General features: G+C 44.3%; 1 protein-coding gene and 1 long non-coding RNA gene across 2 annotated transcripts in view; both read left to right on the forward strand.

Moving 5' to 3' along the window:
• The window catches only part of LOC310896632, a 33,239-nt gene extending 13,824 nt beyond the window's left edge, over positions 1 to 19,415 (forward strand). Inside the window, exon 2 of the long non-coding RNA XR_014581684.1 lies at positions 6,458 to 19,415. This is a non-coding gene — a long non-coding RNA (uncharacterized lncRNA). The remainder of the gene's footprint in view (positions 1 to 6,457) is intronic.
• THADA (THADA armadillo repeat containing) overlaps positions 1 to 20,152 on the forward strand; it is a 175,029-nt gene that overhangs the window by 152,077 nt on the left and 2,800 nt on the right. The gene's annotated exons all lie outside the window — the stretch shown is intronic.

Below are 20,152 nucleotides of genomic sequence, written 5' to 3' on the forward strand. Positions count from 1 at the left end.
TTCCAGCCATCCGGTGGTTGCTTCCACCATTGTAAGTACGTGGCGCTTGCCGTTGCGGGTTTGAGGGAGTGTGATGTAATCAATCTGCCAGGCCTCTCCATATTTATATTTCAGCCATCGTCCTCCATACCAAAGAGGTTTTGACCGTTTGGCTTGCTTGATTGCAGCACATGTTTCACAGTCATGAATAACCTGTGCTATAGTGTCCATGGTCAGGTCCACCCCTCGATCACGAGCCCATCTGTAGGTTGCATCTCTACCTTGATGGCCTGAGGTGTCATGGGCCCATCGGGCTATAAATAATTCACCTTTATGTTGCCAGTCCAGGTCCACCTGAGCCACTTCAATCTTAGCAGCCTGATCCACCTGCTGGTTGTTTTGGTGTTCTTCAGTAGCCCGATTCTTGGGCACATGAGCATCTACATGGCGTACCTTTACAACCAGGTTCTCTACCCGGGCAGCAATATCTTGCCACAATGCCGCAGCCCAGATGGGCTTGCCCCTGCGCTGCCAGTTGTTCTGCTTCCATTGCTGTAACCACCCCCACAGGGCATTTGCTACCATCCATGAATCAGTATAGAGATAGAGAACTGGCCACTTTTCTCGTTCAGCAATATCTAAAGCCAGCTGAATGGCTTTTACTTCTGCAAACTGACTCGATTCACCTTCTCCCTCAGCAGCTTCTGCAACTCGTCGTGTAGGACTCCATACAGCAGCTTTCCATCTCCGATGCTTTCCCACAATACGACAGGACCCGTCAGTGAACAAGGCATATTTCTTTTCATTTTCCGGTAGCTTGTTGTACAGGGGGGCTTCTTCAGCACGAACCACCTCCTCCTCTGGTGATATCCCAAAGTATTTGCCTTCTGGCCAGTCCATAATCACCTCCAAGATTCCTGGGCGACTGGGGTTTCCTATTCGAGCCCGCTGAGTAATCAGTGCAACCCACTTGCTCCATGTAGCATCAGTTGCATGATGCGTAGAGGGGACCCTTCCTTTGAACATCCAGCCTAGTACCGGCAGTCGGGGTGCCAGGAGGAGCTGCGCTTCAGTACCGACCACTTCCGAAGCAGATCGAACTCCTTCATATGCTGCCAATATCTCCTTTTCAGTTGGAGTATAGCGGGCTTCAGATCCTCTGTATCCCCGACTCCAAAACCCCAGGGGTCGACCTCGAGTTTCCCCAGGTTCTTTCTGCCAGAGGCTCCAGGTGGGACCATTCTCTCCGGCTGCGGTGTAGAGCACATTCTTTACATCTGGTCCTGTTCGGACTGGCCCGAGGGCTACTGCATGAACTATTTCCTGCTTAATTTGTTCAAAGGCTTGTCGTTGCTCAGGGCCCCATTCAAAAGCATTCTTCTTACGGGTTACTTGGTAGAGCGGGTTTACAATCAGACTGTAATTTGGAATATGCATTCTCCAAAACCCCACGACACCTAGGAAAGTTTGTGTTTCTTTTTTGCTAGTTGGTGGAGACATAGCTGTTATTTTGTTGATCACATCCATTGGGATTTGACGGCGTCCATCTTGCCATTTTATTCCTAAAAACTGGATCTCTCGTGCAGGTCCTTTAACTTTATTCTGTTTTATGGCAAAACCGGCCTTCAGAAGGATTTGGACTATTTTCTTCCCTTTCTCGAAAACTTCTTCTGCAGTGTCACCCCACACAATGATGTCATCGATGTACTGCAGGTGTTCAGGAGCTTCCCCCTGCTCCAGCGCAGACTGGATCAGTCCATGGCAAATGGTAGGGCTGTGTTTCCACCCCTGGGGCAGCCGATTCCAAGTATATTGGACTCCCCTCCAAGTGAAAGCAAACTGTGGCCTGCACTGTGCTGCTAGAGGGATGGAGAAAAATGCATTAGCGATATCAATTGTGGCATACCACTTGGCTGCCTTTGATTCCAGTTCATACTGGAGTTCTAGCATGTCCGGCACTGCAGCACTCAGTGGTGGCGTGACTTCGTTCAGGCCACGATAGTCCACTGTTAGTCTCCACTCACCATTAGACTTTCGCACTGGCCATATGGGACTATTAAAAGGTGAATGAGTCTTGCTGATCACTCCTTGGCTCTCCAGTTGACGAATTAGCTTATGGATGGGACTCAGGGAGTCTCGGTTGGTGCGATATTGCCGCCGGTGCACAGTTGTGGTAGCGATCGGCACTTGCTGTTCTTCAACCCTCAGCAACCCCACAACAGAAGGGTCCTCTGAGAGACCAGGCAAGGTAGACAACTGTTTAATGTCCTCTGTCTCCAAAGCAGCTATGCCAAAAGCCCAGCGGAACCCTTTTGGGTCCTTGAAATATCCTCTTCTAAGATAGTCTATGCCAAGGATGCACGGAGCATCTGGGCCAGTCACAATACGGTGCTTTTGCCACTCATTACCGGTTAGACTCACTTCAGCCTCCAATACAGTTAACTGCTGGGATCCCCCCGTCACACCATAAATACAGATGGGCTCTGGCCCTTTATAGCTTGATGGCATTAGAGTACATTGTGCACCGGTGTCTACCAAAGCCTTATACTTCTGTGCGTCTGACGTGCCAGGCCATCGAATCCACACAGTCCAATAAACTCGATTGTCCCTTTCCTCCCCCTGGCTGGAGGCAGGGCCCCTCTAGTCCTGGTCAGAATCTTCATTTCTGTGTTTAAAGGACTGCCTGCTGGAAGTTGGAGCAGCAAACCTTTCAGAGAACTCCTTTTTCCCAATTGTTTTCCTTTGCAATTCACGTACCCGTGCCTCTAGGGTCGCAGTAGATTTTCCATCCCATTTTCTCATGTCCTCTCCATGGTCACGTAGGTAAAACCACAGGGTGGCGCGGTGTGTGTGCCCACCATATTGTCTTCCTTGCATAGATGAACGTTTACCCCTAATAGCTGAGACACTGGTTTGTACAGGTGGGGAGAAAAATAAACTCTCTTTAAGTTGGTGGATCTCTTCAGAAAGTTTCTCCAAGGTATTCTCTTTTAGCTGGTGGACACTAGTTCGTTCAGGTGAAGGGGAAGATAATCTTTCTTCAAGTTGGTGGATCTTTTCAGAAAGTTTCTCCAAAGCATTCTCTTCTAGCTGGTGGACACTGGTTCGTTCAGGTGAAGGGGAAGATAATCTTTCTTCAAGTTGGTGGATCTTTTCAGAAAGTTTCTCCAAAGCATTCTCTTTTAGCTGGTGGACACTGGTTCGTTCAGGTGAAGGGGAAGATAATCTTTCTTCAAGTTGGTGGATCTTTTCAGAAAGTTTCTCTAAAGCATTCTCTTTTAGCTGGTGGACACTGGTTCGTTCAGGTGGAGGGGAAGATAAATTCTCTTTAAGTTGGTGGACCTCTTCAGAGAGTTTCTCCACAGCTGAGACACAGGCCTTTAGGGAAGAGGAGAGATTTCCTTCGTACTGCCGGAGTATTTTAGTCACTTCATTCACTGTGGGATTCTCCTCCGTTTTCCAGGCTAGTATTGCCAATGAGCTGGCATATGATGATGGGGCACTCCGTACAAACTTCCGCCACATGGGTGGTGTACACTGGACTGCATCTGGATCTGTGGATGTTTGTGCGTCATCTAGGTCCTTATAAATTACTTCCCGTACGGCCAATTCCCTCAGGTACTGAATTCCCTTCTCCATGGTGGTCCATTTGCTTGGTAAACATACAAGTTCTTCCTTGAAGAGATACCTTTCCTTCACAGCTGACAGGAGACGCCTCCAGAGGCTGCGAGATTGTGCTCCATCTCCAATTGCTTTGTCAATGCATGCGTCCCTAGCAAGGGATCCCAGCCGCCTGGCTTCCTTGCCCTCCAATTCCACATAATTGGCTCCCGTGTCCCAGCACCGGAGCAGCCAGGTGACAAGCTGCTCGCCTATACAGCGACCAAAATCTTTTCGCACATCTCGTAGCTCACGCTGGTATAGAGTCCGGGTAATTACTGTTGATTTTCCGACATCCTCATCCTCATCTTCAGTCTCCTGCACCTTTGATGGCTGGTATGGAGTCCGGGTAGTTACTGTTGATTTTTCGCCATCCTCATCCTCATCTTCAGTCTCCTGCACCTTTGATGGCCCAGCCTCGTCTTCACTTCGCCCAGACTTAGCAGAAGACTGTCTGCGTTTTAAACGACCTGAGCCTCTATACCATTTTTTCACCTTGTCTACAGGGGCAACTTGCACTGCTACAGCTCGTTTCTCTGACCCAGCCACAGGGTCTGCCACAGGGGTTGGAATACCCTCTGCGGGGTCAACTTGCACTGCTACAGCTCGTTTCTCTGACCCAGACACAGGGTCTGCCACAGGGCTTGGAATACACTCTGCGGGGTCAACTTGCACTGCTACAGCTCGTTTCTCTGACCCAGACACAGGGTCTGCCACAGGGGTTGGGATACCCTCTGCGGGGTCAACTTGCACTGCTACAGCTCGTTTCTCTGACCCAGCCGCAGGAGTGGGAGCAGCTGCAGGAGCTGGGGCAGCTGCAGGAGCTGGGGCAGCTGCAGGAGCTGGAGCGGCTGCAGGGGCTGGAGCTGGAGCGGCTGCAGGAGCTGGAGCTGGAGCGGCTGCAGGAGCCGGAACGGCTGCAGGAGCTGGAGCTGAAGCAGCTGCAGGAGCTGGAGCGGCTGCAGGAGCTGGAGCTGGAGTAGCTGCAGGAGCTGGAGCTGGAGCGGCTGCAGGAGCTGGAGCGGCTGCAGGAGCTGGAGCTGGAGTAGCTGCAGGAGCTGGAACTGGAGCGGCTGCAGGAGCTGGAGCTGGAGCTGGAGCGGCTGCAGGAGCTGGAGCTGGAGTAGCTGCAGGAGCTGGAACTGGAGCGGCTGCAGGAGCTGGAGCTGGAGCTGGAACGGCTGCAGGAGCTGGAGCTGGAGTAGCTGCAGGAGCTGGAACTGGAGCGGCTGCAGGAGCTGGAGCGGCTGCAGGAGCTGGAGCTGGAGTAGCTGCAGGAGCTGGAACTGGAGCGGCTGCAGGAGCTGCAGCTGGAGTAGCTGCAGGAGCTGGAACTGGAGCGGCTGCAGGAGCTAGGTTGCTAATAACATCAATTGCAGCTCGATAGGCACAAGCCAGACCCCAGCACGCTACAGTGATTTGTGTCACTTTGGAACTGCCAGAGTCATGACACCTTTTTTTCAAGCATTCTGCCAGCTTTTTAGGATTTTGCAGTTGTTCAGGGGTGAATGTCCAAAACACTGGAGGTGACCACTGCTCTAGAAACCTGCCCATATCCTCCCACACTCCCTGCCACTCGCAACTATCCCGCCTCAAGACAGATCTCCGGATGAGATTCCTAAGTAGTTGTTTAACCCTCCACAAAATCTGAAGCGCATTCAGGAGACATAACAACAAGAGCAGGCTGGTCTGAGTATCCCAAGGATATTCAACATCTCGGAGAACCACCGTAACTAACTCGGGGGATAAGAGGGTGGTGGTGAAGGAGAAAGGGAGAGTGAACAGGTAGGGAAACATGTCTTCCCCTGTCCCCTTCACAGATTGGCTCCCTAACGAAAACAGGCAATAGGTGTAATTGCTAATAGTTTCCGAGATATGGGTTCCAAAGTATAGAGTCGACGTCAGTGCTGAGTACAAATACCAGGTTAAAGTCGTGACCAGATATTTCATCATTTCATAAGCCATTGTTACACCGCACAGTACCATAACAATCTTAAACCAGGGCCCGGAAAGGATAAACAGTGCAACAGGGAGCACATACAGAAAGTAACGCACCATAAAACTCAATTTGGAATACAGGTACAGCAGACTGGAGATTAAGGCAATCAACATCGTGACTAGCAACTATTAAGCAGGTCCAATACTTATACCAATTTTAGTTTAACACACTCTGGTCAGATTTGTCGATATCTCAACCCTTCGGGCCCCACGTTGGGCGCCAAAAAGACTGTTGTGGTTTAACCCGGCTGGCAGCTAAACACCACACAGCCGTTCGCTCACCCTCCCCCCTCCCTCTCTGGGATGGGGGGAGAGAAACGGGAAAGTGAAGCCTGTGAGTTGAGATAAAGACGGTTTATTAAGACAGGAAAATAATAATAACAATAATAATAATAATAGTGATAATGGTAATAGTATTAACAATAATAATGTGTAAGAAAACAAGTGATGCACAATGCAATTGCTCACCACCCGCTGACCGATGCCCAGCCTATTCCCGAGCAGCCGGCCCCCCCACCCCGGCCAGCCACCCCTATATATTGTTTAGCATGACGTCAGATGGTATGGAATACCCCTTTGGCCAGTTTGGGTCAGCTGTCCTGGGTCTGTCCCCTCCCAGCTCCTGCTGCACCCCCAGCCTGCTCGCTGGCAGGACAGAGCAAGAAGCCGAAAAGTCCTTGGCCTGGTGTAAACACTGCTCTGCAACAATTAAAACATCAGCATGTTATCAGCGCTCTTCTCATCCTAATCCAAAACATAGCACCCTACCAGCTACTATGAGCTACTTAACTCTGTCCTAACTGGAACCAGGACAGACGAGAAATGGTCTCTCAGGTTATATCCCAAAGTACAGAGGACTTGATCGTATGGAGCTGATGACTTCAAGCTCCTGTAACGTGAGGTTGGTACAAACCCTGGAATAGAAATTCAACAGGCTGTAAGGAGTTGAAGGGATCTCAGGGTGAAACAGTATTTAAATACAGGCCCTGAATCCTGAGCTGCTCTGTAGAACACACTAGTGGTTTCAGTTCCAACTCATGGGGAAGTAGCACAGACAATACGGGCAGCCCTTGCTTGTTAGCTGCCTCGCTTTAACTTGGATTTCAGCTGTTGGCATGATTATTTCTGTGGCACTGCGGAAGGCTGTCACAGAGTAAAGGTATATTCTCCAAGCTAGAGGACTTTGCAAGATTCTCACCAGTAGGGTGAAGGCTGTGCCATCCCTGGCAGGGGGAAGTAGGTTATGGCCTTCCCTGAAGCAAGCTCCTTTGAAACAGGCAGACTGAAAAATACGATGTTACAGACAGAAAGAGTCTTTGTGTTGAAGACGTACATGTCCATGTTAGAAACGTGTGCCAATGTGGAGTGTAACTACGTGGGGCAGCTTAAAAAGTTCCTTGAGCAGTGGAATGAAAAGAGCTTGTTTTTCTTTTTTTTTTTTTTCATGGATTTGTTTTGCAGATAAGTGGATTTTCTCATGTTTAATCACTGAAGTTTCAGCTTTTCGCTAGGTGGGATGGTAAGAGGGTCTCTTTTCCCTACCTAGCTGGCTGGTTACATAGAAGCAAGACTTCATGTTTTGGATTTCTTTATCCCTTTTGTCAGACTGGGTTGAAATTGTACAGCTGGTTTAGAGGTTGTGGTGGGAAACCACGTACACAGGAGCATGCCTGTTGATTTCCTTATTTTGTTTAAAAAAAGGGGGGGGGGGAGCAGACAAAAATCCCTTTGATGTTGTTTACTCTTGCAGACTGCCAATGTGGCTGAAAAAAATACACCAGCACCGTGACCAGCACTGTGACTGTTTTCTGTGCAATAAGTGCCACCTTCATCTCCACCTCCTCTGACTTCATCCTCCCAATTTCTAGCACCTTCTCAGCAGAACTTTCCTTGACTTCTGTAAGCTCACAGCCTATCGCTTTGTCTCCATCTTCTCTTTATAATTTGTCTTGTAGATTAAATTAATTGTGCATGAATTGTGTATTTTTATAAGCAGGGTTGATGGTCCATTGGTAGTGTTCTCTGACACTTCTCATTATAAAATCGTATTTTTCAGCTACTTGTGTTAATTCTTAATAGTTGGTACTGACATTTGCTATACTGTGAAAAATTTTATTTCATGTCTACTGTAATAAATAAGAAAAAAAATCTATATATGAAGTTAGGGAAACATACTTTATGCAGGCCACAGAAAGAATTTCAGGCCTTTTCTTTTGAGTGCTCTAACATATGCTTTGGAGCAAGCTACTTCAGTAAAATACGTACAAATTTGGCTGAGAAGTAAGACTATAAAATGTCATGGTAGAGACTTTAAGGAGCCTAGAAGCTAAAACCTGCAAAGATTTTTGTGTTCACTAAGCAGCTTAAATTTCTGTGCTCCTGCAGCACTTACCTGTGCTCCCAGAAGGGAGCTGAGCGCGCCGTGAGCCAGGGGTGCAGAGCCCCAGAAGGACTCTGCAGTTGTTGCTGGGGGCAGCCGTGGGCCAGGCTGCCTTTACGTACTTGAAATGAAAACTCCTGCGCTTTCAATAATACCTGTGGGTGGTCAGCAAATACGAGAAGTGTGCTGTCATTTCTGGTTAGAGAAGGGAAAACGGTTAATCAGAAAAATGTCTGTGGGCTGTTGAAACAGTCGAGCTGAACTGCTGAGAGTAAGGGTGCTGGAGCTGGATCCCCGGTCTGGTTAGGTGAGGAGTCGCCTTCTCGCCAGTGTAAGAGGAGGACATAAAGGAGGAGAAAGATCTTTAATGAAAATTGTGGTGAAAGGAGGCTGGACTGGGTCTAGCAGCAGAAGAATGTAGGGAAGAAGATAAAAAGGGGAACTTTCCTGCATTTTGGGAGATAGTGTGGCTGGAGCTGGTTAAGAGGCTGAGTGTCAAGCCCTGAGTTTTCAAAGGAAAAGAAGAACTTAACTGGCCAAGATAATTAGACCTGTGTTGAGATACTGTGGGGTCTGCTGACAGGGATTAGATAGAAGACACGGGAGCAGTGCTGTCCGTATACCCCACATCTCCTGCGATGTTACTATTCCCTCTTACTCCATTAGTTTCCAGCTGCAGATGTGGTCAGCCATGTGGTACCACTGTTTCTCTGACTCATGAGCTTCAATGTTCATATTACTTGGATAAGGTACAGATTTCTTTTTCTGTTTTGAAATTTGAAATATTACACACATATATTGCCATCTTTGGCCTTTCCCTACACTAAGAGTATTAGTGAGATGTGAGATTGCAAGGCCAGGTATTAAAAAAAAATAGGAAATGCAACCTTATTTATTATGTGCTGCATGTACTAGGCAGCAGGGACTAGCTACCTTACAACAAGGTGTTTTTTCATTTGATTGTTTTGTTATTATTGTTTTGGTGTGTTTTTTCCTTTTTTTTTCCCCAAGAAGTTCTTATACCACTCAATAGGCATGACAGATTTGCTCTAACGATGAATCAGGAACATACAGCATAGGAAATATCTCTAACAGTATTACCTCACTTGCAAAACTGAAAGTGATAAATTAAGACAGGATCACAAGAAGGAACATGCCAAAGCCATTTAGTTTTGCTCTTGCGATTTGCATTGTATCCCTGCCTCTCCCAGAGAGCTGTTTTGTGCAGGTAAGCAAGTCACTTCAACCACTTTGGAAAGGAGGTCACCTGTTTGCTGAGTGCTCAGCAAGATACCTTGGAGGCATGATTTGCAGGAGTTCAGAGCACATACAGCAGAAGCCAGAGGCAAATGCATTTCAAATATTAAAACACAGGATGCTGAATACTCAGAAAACAGGTCATGATGTCTCAGGTTGGACATCTAATATCAGTCAAGATTTTTTGATCTTAATCTTCACATCTCTCCTCTGCTTCGGCAGAATACAGATAGTGCCATTTCTTCTTTCTGTGGACATCATACAAATGCAAGTGACTTGGGAAGTAAGTACTCCACATAATGATGAACGAATGAGAGTCACATGCTAGCTAGCCATTCTGTCTTCCTCACCTGGTTGGACTATTTAAAAATATGTGGGATGAGAGGTTCAAAGCCATGTGTTAAATGAGGAGAGAATAGAAAGAGAGGTTTCTTCCCAGTGACTGGGAATTCCCTGGTGTTGCGCAGTTCATATCTGTGTCCATATGCAAGACATTTTTTTCTTGTTATCTTGTGCAAGGAGTGCTTATTTTCAGAGTGTATCAGTATATTGTGGAGAGCACTCAGCATTATCTCAGTTCTCTCTCAGCTGAAGAGACACAAGGCAATTCCTCAAAGGACTTTGAAGGAAATGGAAAAGCCAAACGTAAAATCTGTTCTAGACAAGTCTATTTGTATCTGTTAGACTTTCCACTGAAGAACTCTGATTACTGATGGAATGGTATTCATCAGTCAAGGAGTCTGTGTATATATTCACATAGTATGCAGAACCAAGCAGTTCCTGCTCCTCCTGTAAATTCACTTGTGAGAAGATCTCTCAGTGATTCATGCGAGCCATGTTATGATTTAACGATCTGCCTCTGTGTGTCAAGGCCCTGCAGTGGTGGTGTGGCTGATGAAGATGCAGGTGAAGTTGCAGGTAGCCACCCCACCGATGTCTGGGATAGGGATGTGATAACTAGCAGTTTGCTAGCAAGTCTTGAGCTAGCTGTTACTTACTTGACTGCAGTTGTTGGAGCTTACATTGGAGGTGTAAATAGGCTGAAAGATTTCCAGAGAGGTGTGGACATGCCCATATAAAGAAAGGGAAATGCCCTGGGTTGCGGAAGCTGCAAAATCCAGAAATTGCCTAGGAGGCAAGAATTGTGTGAAAGAAAAATGCATTTCTTCCTTTAAGGTGAAATTTGAACATCATCTTGGTAATTCATCGTCTTAGTCCTGATACTAGAATGTCATGAACCACACTGGTGTGATTAGGATCAGGAAGCCTTTGTGTTGACGTAGAGGAGTGAGGAGTACATGAAATGCTTCATTTCACTGTGATATATCTGAAAGGAAGCCTAGAAACCAACTCACTCTCAGATGAAATCACTGGTGCGTTATCTTGCCTTTGTGAAGGGCAGGTAGATCTCTGGGCTGGATGCTGTTGAATTTTTTTTCCTGAGTTGGGTGTTTTCCTTTCAGGATTGAGACGTGCAGCTGTGCTTATAATTTGTCTGTCAGACACCTGCAGGAGAGCTTCTGCTAAGTGACGTGTAAGCTCTCGGTGCTGGTTGCTTTGGGCGGATGCCTCCTGGTAGAGCTGACGGGCACGTGGTGCACGTGCGCTATCAGCGGTGCTTCTGCCTCTCTTCTCGGCTACTGCTGCTTACGGAGGTTAGCTGAATTGGGATACCTTCTGAGGCTCCTGGGCTTGATAGAAGGTGGAAACTTCTTCCTTGGGGTGGACTGAAAGATGCCCCATGATCATAGAGGAGCCTTTAAGTCTTTTGAAGTTGTGGGTCTGTACTAGCCTAGGAGCTGGAGGGGAGCTGTTGAAAGGAAGAACCCTGGCAACATCAGCCTGTCTGTAGACCGCAGCTCTGTAGCCAGGCAGGCTTTCTTCAGCAGGATGCCAGCAAACTATGTAACAGCAGATCCGATAGACTGCATGGAGAGCTACTTGCAAGCAGACATTAGAAGGCATTTGGATCTTGACAGGGAAAGAAAGAACGTCCTCTCACTCATCTGTTACTTATGCACTTAAAGTGTGAATGAATTTGAAGTTACGATATTTTCTAACACAAGGGTGTGTTCACAAAATTAATGATAGTATTATGGGATTGTGTATCTGTGTATGAAGATGCCAGCAAAAAGATAAAAATAACTCTCCTTGTGAGACATTCTTTACATACAAGTTTCAGCCCTTTGTCTTATTCATCTGTTGTCTGTCTGGACTATGTACGTTGGAAGGGTTTGATGCAAGGGTTCTTTTCATCATGTCTTTGTGTAGTGAACAGCATCTGCGGGGTTTTGCACTTTTAAGTATATACTCTTAGATGCTGAGAAAATACATGGGTTTAGAGAACTGGCCAGCAAAAAAGATGAGAGTGTATCATGAACCTTTTTGACAAAAATTATTCTATGTAAGATTTATGGCACTTTCCATAAGAACAATCTTAGAGTCAGTTCCTTTCAAATGTCATCCTTTTTAATAAGTGAAATGAAGCAAAAATAAAAATGAAATATAAATCATCTCTACTTAAAAACAGCCTCTCTCCATAGTATTTAATTATAAGGTATCAATCAGTACAGACATGAAGACTGAATTGCTGAGGTTCCCAACTTACTTTTTGCCCCTCTGCTCACAAACATGTATGTTCGGTAAATGGCACGTACTCCTCAGATGTTTTGTAGTAAGTTGGCAAGGGTCTTCTCTACTCAGACATGCTTAATAGCTACAGCTTACTTACAGCAATATGCGTTACTCTGCACTGTCCCACCCTTTAGCACAGAACTGCTGGAAGAAAGACAAGGCATACCGATGTAAGTTAACATTCAGAGAAAACGTAGAACAAGGTCAAAGCACACCGTAACCTAAGTGGTCTTGAGTAGTTCATTTTTTTTCTATGTTTATTTGAAAAATGTCCGATAATCTAATATTACTCTAAATTCAAGTAACTCAAAAGTGAACAGTTTGCTTAGCAGTTGCCAGCAGCTGCAGCAAGCATGGAGTTTGAACAAGGGCTATTGTAACAACAACAAAAAAACTATGTTGTTGCATCGGTACTCAAATGTAGAAATACAGAGCATATTTAGGCCCGTATTTGCATCTAGCAAAAAAATTCCACCAACATAACCTTAGTATTTCATATCACTTTTTTTAATTAAAGAAAAAGGAGGGAGAACTACTTCATTAAAACTCATGATTCTTAGGAAGATTTATTGGCTTGTATGGTACTTGTTAAAATCACTGGCTTTTGCATCAGGAACTTAATATTACTTCTTTTTAAAGAATTACATTATATAAAAATGTGTAATTGCTGTGGCTTCTTTGTATTCCCAAATTTATTTCCACACCTTGCAAGTTATTCTCAGCCCTCTTATACAATGCTAGATCATCATGGGGTGAAGGAACTGTTTGCTTTGTAGAATACAATGCCACTAATTAAAGTTGAAAGTGAATGGACTGAATTAGGATCAGCTCATCCATCAAGGACTAGCTACTGATTATTTACTGACAGCGCTTCATTTAGCTCTATTAATTACACAGTGGCACCGTTACGTAAAGGTTATGAGTTGTTATGGTCCTGAAAATTAAGAAAGAACACACGAATGATAAGTGTATGTGCTCAGCCCGGGAGTCTGAAAGTGGTAAATGTTAAATGGAGTGTTCATGTGAATAATATATTAAGTGTTTTTTTCTTATCAGCATGTTAATTGCAAGTGAGTAAACAGGGCAGCAGCTTACAGATCTCGACAGGCTCCTTATGCAAGCTGTGATGGCAGTGGCTGTGACACACAGTAATGAAGGAAAGCCTGCCTTTTCATTACTGTTTTAAAAATATTTTTATGTATTTGAACGTAGCCCTAAATTATTTTGGGTTTCAGGCAGTATGGAGAGAAGAATTTTATCTGCAGTCTCCTATATTGATTACCCACGCTTTCCTCATTGCTTTATCCCTTCTATAACGAACCTTTGACCACCAATCTCCAGACACTACAGTCCCAGCTATGTTACAAACTGGCCTCCCATGTTCCTGCGGCACAGCTGTAACACACATCTCAGTCACATCTGGTAATCTTCCTCAGTGCTAAGCAAAAAGTTCCTCACTTGGAACACGCCAATAATAAGAGACCTCAGCCATATATTTAGTTCTAGCGATACTAATTTAGAAACTGTGAGTGTACATCTTCATTTATCCAACACACACCTAATTTGAGTTAAACATATTCATATTCTCATTGGCAATGTTCTAAACAATTCGCTGAAGAATAATGCATTTTTTTTAACCTTTTCAAAAGTCAAGTTCTGTGGGTTTATGCAGGGGGTATTGGTTTTTTGCTGTTTAAATTGGAGCGTGCCTTTGGGGGGCAGGGGGCGTGTTTCTGAAAAAACGGTAATGCAAGTGGTAAAGTCCAAATGCTCATTTCCTGTGAAAGATCTGTTAGCTGTGGTTGTTTTGTAATAAAACCCTTTGTGCAAAGGAGGCATGGCGTGTATGGGAAGAGCTTGTCTATACACACACACACACATACATTTAAAAAATAATTCGGAGTTGGAAAATACTGTTCTGTTCACATTCCTTACATGGGCTTGAAAAGACGATTAATATGTTTGTGCTTTTCTGTTCAAGAAGGGGCTTTAATTTTCTGCTTGGTCCTGAGCTGTGAGTTTCCGTCATAATCAGAGATGTTATTAACTGAGATCTGTTTATAATCAAAGGCAAAGCTGAGAGCAACATTACGGCCGCTATACTTGGAGACTGCAACTATTAACAAATTAGTTTTGATTAGTTTGTTTTGTAATAGTGTTGTGTTTTGACATCCTGTTGCATGATGTCAGGAAGGGCCTCTTCTTAAAGTCATCCTGAAAAAGTGTGGCTGTAAAATAGATTCAGGCAAGAAAATGGAAAACAGATGAGGTAGTTGTACGTCATCTAGGGAATGATATTTCTCGAGAGGATAGAAATGATCTAATTGCCTTTGATTTTATGAAACGCTATAAAAAGGATTCTGCTTATATATTAGATTTTACATAAATGGTCATTTTAAAAACTGGAAATTTTGATGTTTGTAACTTAAACTGACACAGTGCAATGAACAAGCACCCTTTCAAACAGTCACCTGCGAACTATCTGGAGGCCCCAGTTAGCGTTTTTGTATTTTCTTCTTTTTGTTGTTGTTCTACCTCTCAGTTGTCCTTTTTCAATCTGTAGAGGCCGAGTGGGAATGAACGCCACTTTACTTTCCATTCCTGCCACTACCTTTCTTTTTTTCCTGTTGTTTTCCTGGTGGCCAGACACTTGTGTGCTGCACTGCTGCAGAGCTGCACAATTCTCATCTAAATCCAATTAGAACATACAAGCAGGTGATCTCAGCGTAAGAAATGTGGCTTCCAACCTCATTTTATTTACCAGTTTATGAAACTCTTAGGATGGACCAGTAAGATTTGTTTATTTATTTATTTTAATCTTAAGACTTTTTAAGTTTGGGGAAACCCGTGTGTATATATCTGCAGCTACGTGTCACTCGGGCGCTCTTTTACTTGATATGTCAAGAATTAGGGGTAAACTTGATTATTACTTGACACCAGAAATAAAACCTTCAATGCTAGCAAAAGTGAGTATTGATTCAATGGCTGAAATTTTCAATCTATTTTCAAAAAAAAAAAAATTAAAAAATTTCAAATCTAACCTTACAGGTATTAATGACTGTGGTGCTCGACCTCCCATCTTTTGGATGGCAAACAGATCTCTTGCTGACATTCATCATCTTGTTTAGGTGATGTATCAGCCTGAGATTAATCCCCAGTTTTGCCAAGCAAAACTTCGAGCTTTTGTGGGTGTAAATGTGCATGCTTGTCTCTGAAGCAAGGGTATTGTTACCTTATTTTACTGGTGTGTTACAAGGTACTGTATTGATAGTGATGCAGTAGTGGGTATTCCTAGGTAGGTAGGCAGCATTCTGTGGAGGAAAAAAAAAAAAAAAAAAAAGATTTACCACATTAGAATATGCCTTGTCTACCTAAAATACTTTCTGTAATTTTGATGTCAACTTATCCTTTACGTTTTGCTTGCAAACATCCTCGCTGCTGGTACCCTATTCGTCATGAGGCTTCCTCTCAGGACTACAGCACTAAGCTCCCTCCTAGTGCTTCTCTTTGCATTTGTTCTGAACACAGTGTATACATTTATACAAATTGCATTACCCTTTGTTCTAAAATTAACTTCAGTTAACAGTTTCCAATATAAAAACAATTACAAAATGGCTTCTTAAGCAAGGAATCTGTTCTGCTTTTCTATTTTGCCTATATTTTATCACGGTTGTCACTGAAATCTTCTGTGTGTATGCTCTTAATATATCCTTTCAGCTCTCCATAATATCACTGAGGGTTTAACAGAGAACAATTGTATAGTTTGAGCACACGTAATAGGCTACTAGAAGAAATATTTACATCTGGCATGATCAAAGCTTTTGGAGTATATGAATGGGCGTGTGGGAGGTCTAATTTTTATGTGGGTGGATTAACAAAGAAGACTAAAACAGTGCAGTACTTAACCCCTTTCCCTTTATGAAAATTCACTTCCTGAAAATGAAAAAAACATGTAGTACCTGATGGTTATCTCTTGTTTTTCATTGCAAGGAGTAGTATTAATTCTGCTTGTAGCTACTTGTTGGAGGCGCAGAGAAATTTTTTTTATTTCAGCCCCTATGATGGCTTATTTAACAAGATGCTTATCTTGCCTGTGATGTTTTCGTGTGTTGGAACTTAAATATGTTTTAAAATTTTAAAAACAGATAAGTGATCATTTTGACACAGTCTGATAGCCTGTTGAACTGTGGTGGTGGGAGCACTACGACACTTCCCAGCGCTTGGCAACAGCTACATCTTCAGGTTTGGTTTCTGCTGTTCTAGTTCCTGTGGCTATCAGCTGTAAGCGGCTTCCAGAAATCTGTCATTTGAACATTGTTTTTTTTCAGTTTCTTAAAATAAATAGTTACTTATATATTATGAAAGGCTATTAATAGCCACTTGACTCATCTCTGCTAGTATTTTGTTTACATGACTGATGGTGAAGTTTCGGGTTATGGCTGGCCTGACCTAGCAGCTTGCTGAGAGGGAGGTCTTGCTCTCCTTCTGCATTTCCCTCCTGTGCTCCGAAGGGGACACGGGACCTTCCCTTCCCCAGCTCCCAACCCTACCAGATCTGGCTGCAGGGTGACCAGCTCCGCTTGCTAACCGAGCAGAACCCACGCCACGTGCGTGCCAAATTGCCATTTCGCTATTTCGAGCGTTAGCTTACCACGTGCTCAGCAGAGTACCTGAGCTGGCTCGCGGGAAGCATCAGGAGGCCATGGCCAGAGGCTGGGGTGTGTGGGGGAGAACCACCTGCCCTTTTTGCCCCTGGTGAACTTCAGCATGCTCAGACCACTTTCTGAAGTCCTAGCATGAGTCATGAACACAGTATCAACTAATCTCTAATCCGTGGCTTCTTGAAAATCAGCCAAGTTTTACAGGCAAGCTGCGATGTGAGGCGCAGTTCTTGTCACCAGTTAATACGTCAGTGAAGACATGGACGTCCATTTTCAGAAGACATCACACCTTCTGTGAGTTTCTTAAAAGATCATATGCGTGCTTACAGCATCCATTGCTGTTACTTTTAGAGCAATGGCACGTTCTTCTCTCTGAAAGCACTGTATACCTATTAAGTCATGGGTATGTACATAACTGTGCTTGTTGTTCTTTATCTAAATAACTTCAGCACTCAAAATCTTACGGGGTTGATGCACCTTCTCTGGATACTTGTGCCATCCTTTTGTTGCCCTTGTGGCAGTGGGAGTCTCCACATCAGTTCCTGCACTATTCTAGCATCAAATATTTGTGTGAACTGCTATCGAAGTCAGTGTGTGTCAGTGCACTGTGTAAATGCCAGCAGCTGGGGAAGCGATGGAAAGCCTTCCAGCCCTCCCTGGAGCCCTGCAGCGGGGGTGGGATGGGCAGGGGGAAGCACAAATTCTGCTGCTGCCAGAGCCTGATCTGTCGTTGAATCTGTGCCGACACCTCAAGTACCAGGAGGCCACTGGAGACCCAAGGTAGGCAGTCTGTTATCTGAATTTCTGGAGTCTCAGTTTCAGCCTTATCAAAGGAGCACTGCTTTGGTTTTCTTTGTCTCCACATCAGATCTGATGTGTTGGTTGGCAGAGCAGTTCACTGGTGTCTGCAGTTCACTGGAGGTTAGTCGCTATCTTTTGGGCCAGTGCCGTGTTGAGGTTTTTCATGCTTTTCCTGGGTGTTAGACCTCCTATAAATGTTACTTGTGTAATTTTTCTATTGTCTTCTTGGGGGGGGGGGAAGAAAACCTTCCAACTTATTTTGTTGGGATGCAAGGATTCTCTACAAGCTTGCCATGCTTTGTGACCACAGAGCAGCCTTTTCTTCTGCGTTGCTCTGTTGAAAAACTATCAGCAAGCAAGTTCAATCTGAGCATCACTTGTTTTGCTGCCTCATCAGTTTTCAGCCCCAGTATATGTTCTGGTGCATTACTCAGGAGCCCAGTGTTCTTATCCACAAAGACCACATGATTTTGTTTGCGATTCAGGAGTCTAAATCTGAAAGAAAAAAAAAAAGAAAGAAAAAGAAAAAATGCCCCAGAAATGGCAGATATTTTAGATGTGTGCAGTTGTATCTATAATCAGTCCTCCAAAGCAACAGCTAACTTCAGGAAGACAGCAGTAGGATATGACATGTTTGGGTTTTAGCTCCCAGCATCACTTAATTTGCTAAATACTCAAAGACAGATTGAATGACACAAGCAAGGGACGTTACATAAATATTGGCAACCACAGGCATTCAGTAATCATCCGTAAAACTCTGGAGGATCATCAGAATTCAGGAGAACTGTTCTGAAAATGTTGTGCTTTGTGTTGGTAACCTGGGTGCTCGTTTCCAGTTCAGAACCCCACGCTGTCTCCGCTTGTATCCTTGCAGCTCGGGGACTGCCAGCATTTCTGAGGGGCGCAGGTGCCCACAGCACTTGAACGAAGTTGTGTTTCTGCCTGGGCCTGAGCAAATCAAACCACAGAGGACAAACATTGTACCTGCCCTTTAGAGTAACAGACATGTTCAAAGTAGGGCACAGCAACAGAGAAAGCAAGCTTGGGGTGGTGGTGGGGGAAATCTTGGAAAGAACCACCAGCAAAAACACCTAAAATAAATGGTGTGGGGACATCGCGCCGTGCTCCCCTGCAAAATCTCCCTCCCTGACAAAACTGAGGGGTGTCCTGATACAGTGCTAAGTCTCAGCATGAAGAAAACAGACCTGAATATTTAATTTCTTTGTCTACCAGAGACAAACTGCATATGTAACGTTATTAGTGTCACTGAGAGATTGACTGCCTACCTTCCTGTTGCTTGTTCAAGGAGATTTCCATTTACCCTCATCTAACTCTAAGATAAAGAAGGGACCATCTGTTCTTTTTCCTTCACTCCCTCCTTTATTACAGTCCTTTGTTCTTGTGGTCTCAAATCTTAATTCCTCCTCCCTGATGTCCTCCGTACTTTGCCAGGTCTGTCAAACACCATGCACCCATCTTTTTCCGAGCCTGTTCTGCCTTCAGTTGTTTCTTGCTCTTCCTTATTCGTTGGCATGCCTATTTCCCTAGTTCTGGTATGCAGGCCGTGTTTTACTGTACGCTGCTCTTCTGTGCCAGTACTCCAGAAGATCTGCAGCTGGCACAGGGAGTAGGGAGTGTTGCACAACAGAGGTGTGAAGGGTGGCTGCTGCCGGACTGCACTGTTGTACCTCTTGCATGTTAGTGGTTGTCCTTCGTGAGAAATGTTTAAGGACCCTCCGACACAAAAAGTGAGGTCAGCCTTCCATGTCTGTTACCGATTTTTCTGAATAATTCTGGCTCTGCTGCATTTCCGCCTCAGAAAAGACATTCTTCAAGAATGATGTGTCTGGATGATGTGTCCTTACTACTTAGAAGTAAGACCCTTCTGTGAACAGCTGTTTTTTGCTGGTGACTGTGGACACAAGGGTAAATTTTGCCCAAATCCATTTTACACTAACGAATTTTACAGGGACTTGTTCATTAGTGCTCCTCCTCCAGTCCTCTTCCTTCATGCCCATTTAAAAAAAAAAAAAAAAAAGGAAAAACTACATTAACATTACCACTGGATAAACTTGTATTGGTGAAGACAACTGTTGGATCTGAATGCAAACAAGGCTGATGGCATTTTTATGTATTCCATTATTGTGAGCAGGCCTAGGAACAACATAGTTAGAACATCATCTGCACAGATGAGAGCAGTGGAGACGTTTAGGGAAGAAATCTGGTGTGGATGATGGCTTTGTGTACAGTTCTGGCATGATTTGTCCATTTCTTCAGTCCCCAGGGAAAAAAACTGTAGCAGCCGATAGCAAAAACTGTATAGATATATCTCTGTGATGATATTGTAAGCAGTGTCTGTCTTTCCTTCCTCGAACATCTCCTCTAAGCCTGTCTTGCATGCTTGATCTCTCTTACATATGTGTGCATGTATATAAATGTATAACCTATTATATATAGAGAGATTGCATACTAAATGATGATTCCTTCTATATCTCAGTCCTTTAAAACATACAATGTGCTGTAGGCTTCGAGATCCAGTGAATCACCAGGTCACATTTACGGTATAGCTGCAGTTTTGCATAAATAGTCACCATGTAATAGTGTCAGCACTGTCTCTGAACAAATTTTTAACAGACATCTTGGTATACTTGAACCTTTGTTAAGGAATGCCACTATATGAGCAGGAAAAATACTAGGCATCAGTGTTTCAGTTGCTCCATGTATGATTTTGGGACTGGAAAAAAGACTCCAGGTGTTAGAGAAACAAATACTCATCTGGCAT

Source organism: Anser anser, assembly GCF_964211835.1.
Source record: "Anser anser genome assembly, chromosome: 3".
Taxonomy (NCBI): Eukaryota; Metazoa; Chordata; class Aves; order Anseriformes; family Anatidae; genus Anser; species Anser anser.